This window comes from Solanum tuberosum, unplaced genomic scaffold (genome assembly GCF_000226075.1).
Source record: "Solanum tuberosum cultivar DM 1-3 516 R44 unplaced genomic scaffold, SolTub_3.0 scf00025, whole genome shotgun sequence".
Classification (NCBI taxonomy): Eukaryota; Viridiplantae; Streptophyta; class Magnoliopsida; order Solanales; family Solanaceae; genus Solanum; species Solanum tuberosum.
The window spans coordinates 259,519-266,482 of NW_006238951.1; the positions used below are offsets into that span (position 1 = coordinate 259,519).

At 35.7% G+C, this 6,964-nt stretch overlaps 1 pseudogene; it reads left to right on the forward strand.

Annotated features, from left to right (window-relative positions):
• Window positions 1–238: 238 nt before the first annotated feature.
• On the forward strand, window positions 239–833 carry LOC102587865 (uncharacterized; annotated as a pseudogene).
• Window positions 834–6,964: the final 6,131 nt, after the last annotated feature.

Below are 6,964 nucleotides of genomic sequence, written 5' to 3' on the forward strand. Positions count from 1 at the left end.
TTATCAGACATCACTTAAGGTGTTATTCAATGGATTCAACCTATATTTATCCCATTAGTATTAGACAACGATAATATAAAGGTCTTAGACTTTATTGTTTTTGTTAAATCCACTTTCAATTTTCTGTACATTCCTACTATGTTTGGTTATTAAAGCATTGATGTCATCTGTTTGTAGAATTTATTTTGAAGTTATATGTTTACATTTATGATTTGTCGAAATCTTTAGTCTTACTTAATTGACTGATTTCATTTACAGTCCTGAAGATGGGAAGTCCTTGAGGCCTGTGTCTTTGCTTCAATTTTACTGCATTGAAGTAATAATTTATGATTGGTTTGACATTCCTTGGTTAAAGAACTTCGGGTTTGACCACTTCAACATTACTTGGAGAAAAATTGGAATATGGGGTGTTATTGATTGCCTCTTAGGAAATGCTGGTCCATTTGCTTCAGGGGATTGGATACTTCCAGATCTTACCCTCCAGGGGTCGATCAAGTTGAATAGCCACTTGCATACGTTTCCTAAAACGTACTACTCCAGCTATGCTACCAAGCGTACCAACAAAGTCATGGGTATAAAGTCCCTTCTGGCATACTAGGGATACATCCTCTGTTGTTCATTAGAATCTTGCAAATGAGCCTATGGCACCATCCTCCAGATGTCCCTCCCACATATAAGGGCTAATAGGTGTGCTTTTTTGCTGCCAAATAACAATTCCTATACGAATTATACGTAATTTCATCATTACACTCTTTTCGGTTCCATCTAATTCTTGTAGGGATAAGGATTGGTGGGACAATGATGGTGCACTCAACAAAAATTCTGGTTGGTAAAGATTCTGATTGCCAGCCTTTTCTACCTGGCATCTGGTAGGCAGCCAGTCTTAATCTTCTGCTATTATATTTGCTTTCCAATGCTTGCAATTGGATATTGGCACCTTCTCGTCGCTGTTTTTTATCTAATATGTTTTTCACTTAAACCCATCAAAGATGATATGTATGGGAAACTATGACTTTTATGTTTATTTAATCAGGAGTTCTTAGGTTTATTCCAATTATCTTTGAGATATGGAAACCATTTGACTTGCTTTGTAAATTTGCAACTATTAAACATACTGCATATTTGTTTTACATATTGGATACTTGAGATTGCTATTGTGTGTAGTTGTTATTTGAATAAAATGACAGGTATTTCAGGGAAGCTTTAGTACTAATATTTTCTTTTTTTCTTCTCTGGAATCATTGTGAATCGTGAAAGAGCTGGAGTTCAATTTGATTTGATCTACAACAACATATTTATGCGTTGCAGAAAGCATGCCTTCAGAAAGAATCTGACAATGCCAAACCATATAATTTAATAGTTAGCAAAGATGTTTCTCTTACCAATGCACGCTACAAAATCTTAAAGAGAGTAGGGGCAAAAGAAAAGGGAATATGTGATATCCAAGTACTCTTCTGGCTTCTTGCCTTTTTTTTCCTTTTGAAATGTAAATGTGAATAGGCTTGCAGAGGAAAAACTATTTAGTGTCTAGGCTTGCAGACGACAAAGGTGAATTAAGGAGACATGGCACACTGGTCTCTTGTAATGTCAAAAACATAAAGATAGATTTTCAGAAGAATATATTAGAGAGGTTTCGGTGTTAACTATGCGGTAATCTGCAACATTTCAAACTTTTACATATTGAGCAAATGCAATCCACTCTAGATTAAGATTTGAAGTTTTAGTTAAAACTTGTGGTTATTGTTGCTCCCTAATATACACAGTTATATTATTTTGCATCGCATCCAATTTGGCATTTATGGCGGTAGCTTGATCTACATCTAAGATTCTCGTGGCCCTTTGGGTTGTGGATCTAGGCATATCCCTCTCATACCCTGGGTTTCCTTCTGAGAGTCTATCGAGTAAGTCTAATAACTCTTCATAGGTGTTTGCTAGGCCTTGTCCACCTACTGCACTATTAAGAAGTACACGTGCATTATAATCTAAACCTTCAAAGAACGCCTGAGCAAGTACCTTATTAGTTTCCATGTGGTGCGGGCAAGCATTCAATATTTTTTTAAACCGAGCCCATGCTTAGTACATATCCTCCTTGGTTTTGCATAAAGCTTAATATCTCACTCATAAACCGTGCGGTTTTCTTGGATGAGAGAATCGACTCAAGAACTTCTTTTCTAGATAATCCCATGTAGTGATGGAGTTTGGTAGCTCAGAATCTTACCACTACCTGGCGGCTCCTAACAATGAATATGGGAACAATGTCAGCCTCACATAGTCCGATAAGACTCCATTTGGGATGTATGTATCACTAATCTCTATAAAGTTCCTAAGGTGGATTTGGGGATCCTCATGGGAAAGACCGGTAAATTGTCCATTAGAATGGAAGAGTTGTACCATGCCCTGTTTCAGTTCAAATCTACCCCCCGGTGGTGGTTTCTTTATACTAAACGCCACATTGGCTGTGAGTGGGACTGCCACGTCACGGACTGGTCTTGCCGGTATGATTGGGGTGCCGCTTGGTTATTCAAGTTCTCTTGGCTATTCAAGTTCTCTTGGTTATTCACATTGTCTTGGTTATTATCCTCATCTTTTCCATGAAGACCCAACCCCAATTATCCTTGACGTCCTAGATTAGCCATTTTCCTGCATCAGCGTAAAGCTCTTTAGGGTTCGCTGTCTAGTTCGACAAGTTCTCCTTTCCGAGCTAGACTTGAGAGTCAAGTGCCTGCAATAAAAAGCTAAGATCAAGTTATTAACACCTGAATATTCTAATGGTAGACTTAAGACAATTGAATATAAATGAATTTCTAAGTTCCGGGTAGTGGCACCAAAAACTTGTTACTCCCAATTGCACGCACAAGTGTACGTGATCGCGCAAGTAATACAGTGGCTCTTAAAAAACCGGATTATCAAACCCAGAGGACATGTCAATTAACTATTTACTAAATTATACTAGTCTAATTATTTATTTAAGAGTGCCAAAATAGTTTTTTTTTTTATTTACAAAGAAAAGAATGCATGATTAAATAATAAGATTACTTAAGTGATTGGGAAAATTCACGGGTTGCAGCATATATCGGATTTCATGTATCGTATTTCGGGCTATGAACTAATTTTGGTTATCAAGTTACTGATTTACAGGGTTAATTGTATGAGTCGGGTCTCTCGACCTCTAGTTGCCTACTCCAGTTTGCTGTATAACTATATCGTTGAGCGGGGATAAACAGGTCTAACTGGCGAGCATTTACATTTCATCATTTTTTGTAACCAAGCAAGTTGTTCGTCCGGGTGTCACTCCTAAACACAAATCAACCCGTAATGGATGATCCAGCTTTTTATAAGCTCTGGTCTATCTACCCTCTCCTCTCTCGATTTTAAGAATAGACAATAGATTTATCTTATGGTGCACAAGCATAAAATACTAAAACAAGAATACAAAAGTAACTTAAACGATAACCAAGAATTAATTCAAAAACCTTAAATAGTCAACATTCAATCCGTAGCTACAGCCCCAGAACAAGGGTGTTTAGCCACTAATCTCTAAGAAAGGAAAAGAAGAAAAGAACCCTAAAAAGTATTGACAACGTTATACTAGATGCCCTATGATTGATCTCAGTTGATCCCTCCAAATAATTATTTCTATGGACTATTTATAGTTATAGAAAACCCTAAATAAAATAACTGAGTCCAAAACAAATTGGGAAACCAAAACCAAGCGGAATTTGAGTTCCGCGTGAACAACTCATCCAACCGCCTCAATTCTTTTGCTGCCTTCCGAATCTGCCACGTGGAAGACTTTAATTCCAATTCCAATTTTTACTTCGACCAACTTATATAATATTTTATGAAGTTTAATCCATAAAGATGTCTGCTTGATTTCCTTCTTCAACCTTCCATCTTTAATTTGTTTTAGCTCCAAATTTCTTCAATTTTACACCAATTTACTCCTACAAATAAAATACACTATTTAGCACAATTCATAAAATTCATGCTCAAAAAGGACAAATATAAATAATAAATGTGAGGCAAATAATGATTAAAAATATGTATTTTTGGTCTCACAATATTAAAACAAGAATATAGAAGTAACTTATAATGACAACCAAGAATTAATTCATAAACCTTAAATATTCAACATTCGATTCGTAGCTACAACCCCAGAACTAGGGCGTTTAGCCACTCATACTATTAGAAAACTACAAAATACAATTGTTCATGCAATTTCTAAAAAATAGAAGAGTTGGAAGATTGAAACCTATTACAAACGATGAAACTTTCTCTTGCACACCAAAATAATGTCGAACCCCCTACAATATAGCACTAAGGGTCTATTTATAGATGTTAGGAAAATTAGAACCAAATTCTACTTCAACTAGGAGTCCTATTTAATACAATTTTTTCTGGGAAAATTAGGACACTACTGGGGCGCCGCACCTCCCATCGCTCCTGTCATGGCGCTCTAAAATTTCATCCTTGGCGCATCGCGCCAAGCAAGCGTGTCCGAAATTTTACTCTTGGCGCATCGCGCCTTGCAATACACCAATGAAGACCCTCTGAAGTTCCACCAGTGGCAGGCTGCGCCAGCCACTGGTGATTTCTGCCTTAGCCATTTTTCGCATTTCTTTGCTCCTTCTTTCTTGTAGCAACTCCAATTCCCTCAAGAGTTCCTGAAACAATTAATCATATGTTTTAGTGCATAATCATCACAAGTTTAAAAAAATCAGGCTAATAGACTCAAGATCATTCATTAATTCAATCAATTCATGGGCAAATATTGACAACTTAGGCATATAAATACGCCTAAGATCAGTTATGCATGTCAGTGGCTATCTTTTTTTTATTGTATCGTGTTAAGATTCTAGTAGTTCTATCAGACCCAAGAGTGTGGCCTAGTGGTGAATGAAGTAGTTGAGATTTATGAGGTCTTAGTTTCAGATTATAGCGGAGACCAAAAAACATTAGGTTATTCTTCCCATTTTTCATATCCTTGGTGGACAGAATTACTTGGTATTTGTCGTTGATGGGACATGGAAAGTATCTCGTGAAATTAGTTGAGGTGAGCGGAAGTTGACCTAGACAAAACGGTTAGTAAAAAAGAAAATATTCTAGTAGTTGTATCATTGTGTTGCTTCATGAAGCTTACTGAACACAAGATTTGATCCAGTAAAAGTTGATGTTACAGCAGGAATGGATACACCCATGATCCTAGTACTTTGTTATTACACTTATTAGTTACACGTTTGTATTCCCCTCAAGTACAAGTAAAAAGGGTTAAATGGAGTGACTTGAACACTAGGCGTCCATATAACTGATGCTAACTTGCTTGAGATTAAGACGTAATTGTGAATGGAAGTGTTAGTGAGGGAATTGTTCAATGATGCATGGATTCAACAACTTCTATATTGTTTTGATTCCTGAGATTAACGAAAAACCAAAGATGACATAAAAAAAACTGGTTACAATTATATCTTTGGGCTCTTAAGAGTATATGGCAACCTAAATAAAAATTTAACATTAAGAAATAACCTAAATAGAATGCTTAAATATGTGTTCTCAACCTACTTATATTCATTTGTGGAATTGCCTTCTTCTTTACATGAGTGGCCTTGAATAACTCTTTCTGAAATACTAACCTACTTATTCCTTTCTCGCAAACAAAAGAATAAAATATTAAACAAATGTTTAAGTAAAATAATAATAATTGATGACTAAACATTAAGAAATTAAAATTTAAAAAATGTATTGTATATTCATCCCAGATGAAAGATTATACGGTGTAATAAACACATGTCAATATGAATATGATGAAACTGAATATAAACTTTCTTTCTACGACAATCACACTTATAAACTTTGTTTCTATGAGAATCACACTTATAGCGAGCATGTCTATAAAATTTACAAAATTTAGACAATAGTTCTTGTTCTTAGTAATTAATCACATGGTTCTTGGTACATGTTGATTCCATTAATTATAACCTGAATCATAATTCTTTTTCCTTTGTTTGATTTTGAATTCGAGATGTCATGATTATTAACCTATTTCATTGACATTAAGCTTTTATAAAATATTTAATCCATGAAGTTTTTTCAAAATGTGTTCTATTATATTTTAGAACTAATTAAATTGAAAATTATATATCAATTACTTTTTACAATATTAGTTACAAATATTTGATTGTTAATTAATAGAGAAAAAATGTAACGACCTGTTCCCGTTGTTATAGAAAAGTCAATGGGGAAAATATTTGGACCGGAAAACTTTTTCGTAGTAACTTGAAATTTCCTAGCCTAGCCTATATTTGGACAAAATCGGAGTCAGTAAGGTCTAGGGAAATCTGGTAACAAATGAGAGATCTAATAATGAATTTGATCGCATGAGTGGATAACTATGATGTTAAGGAAATCGTACGGCTTTACAAAATCAAATTCGGGCAAGTAGAACTCCTCAAACTGATCTTAGCATGAAAGGGTAGTTTTTTAGTGTCATGGGATGAAGGTGTGTTGTGAAATAGGGGTTTGAAACTCTTAAATTAGCTCATTGTTTCCGTGCAAGCCACCAAGACAGGATTTTTCCCACCAGGGCGGGGTTGTTGTGGCGGGATGGGGGCCACCATAGAGGGCCGGTCGGGAATTAATTCAAAAATAAACCCCAAAATGACATTATTCTGCAATTTTCATATTTGAGAGCTAGGAGACGACTCCAGACTAGTTCTTGACAGTTTTCTACGACTTTCGGTGCTAAGGGTAAGATTTTCACTCCCCAAATCCATTTTTCGATCCATAGAACGTAGAATCTTGACTTTATATTGCTGGGGAGGGTTTTGAACGGTTTTGGATGGTGGGAAAAGCCCAAGCTGCACCTTTGGATCATAATTTGGGTCTTGGGTTACTTGGGTTATTTGGTTTATTGGGTGAACTAGATCTAAATTATTGATCGCCGTATTGAATTATTTGTTTGTAGACC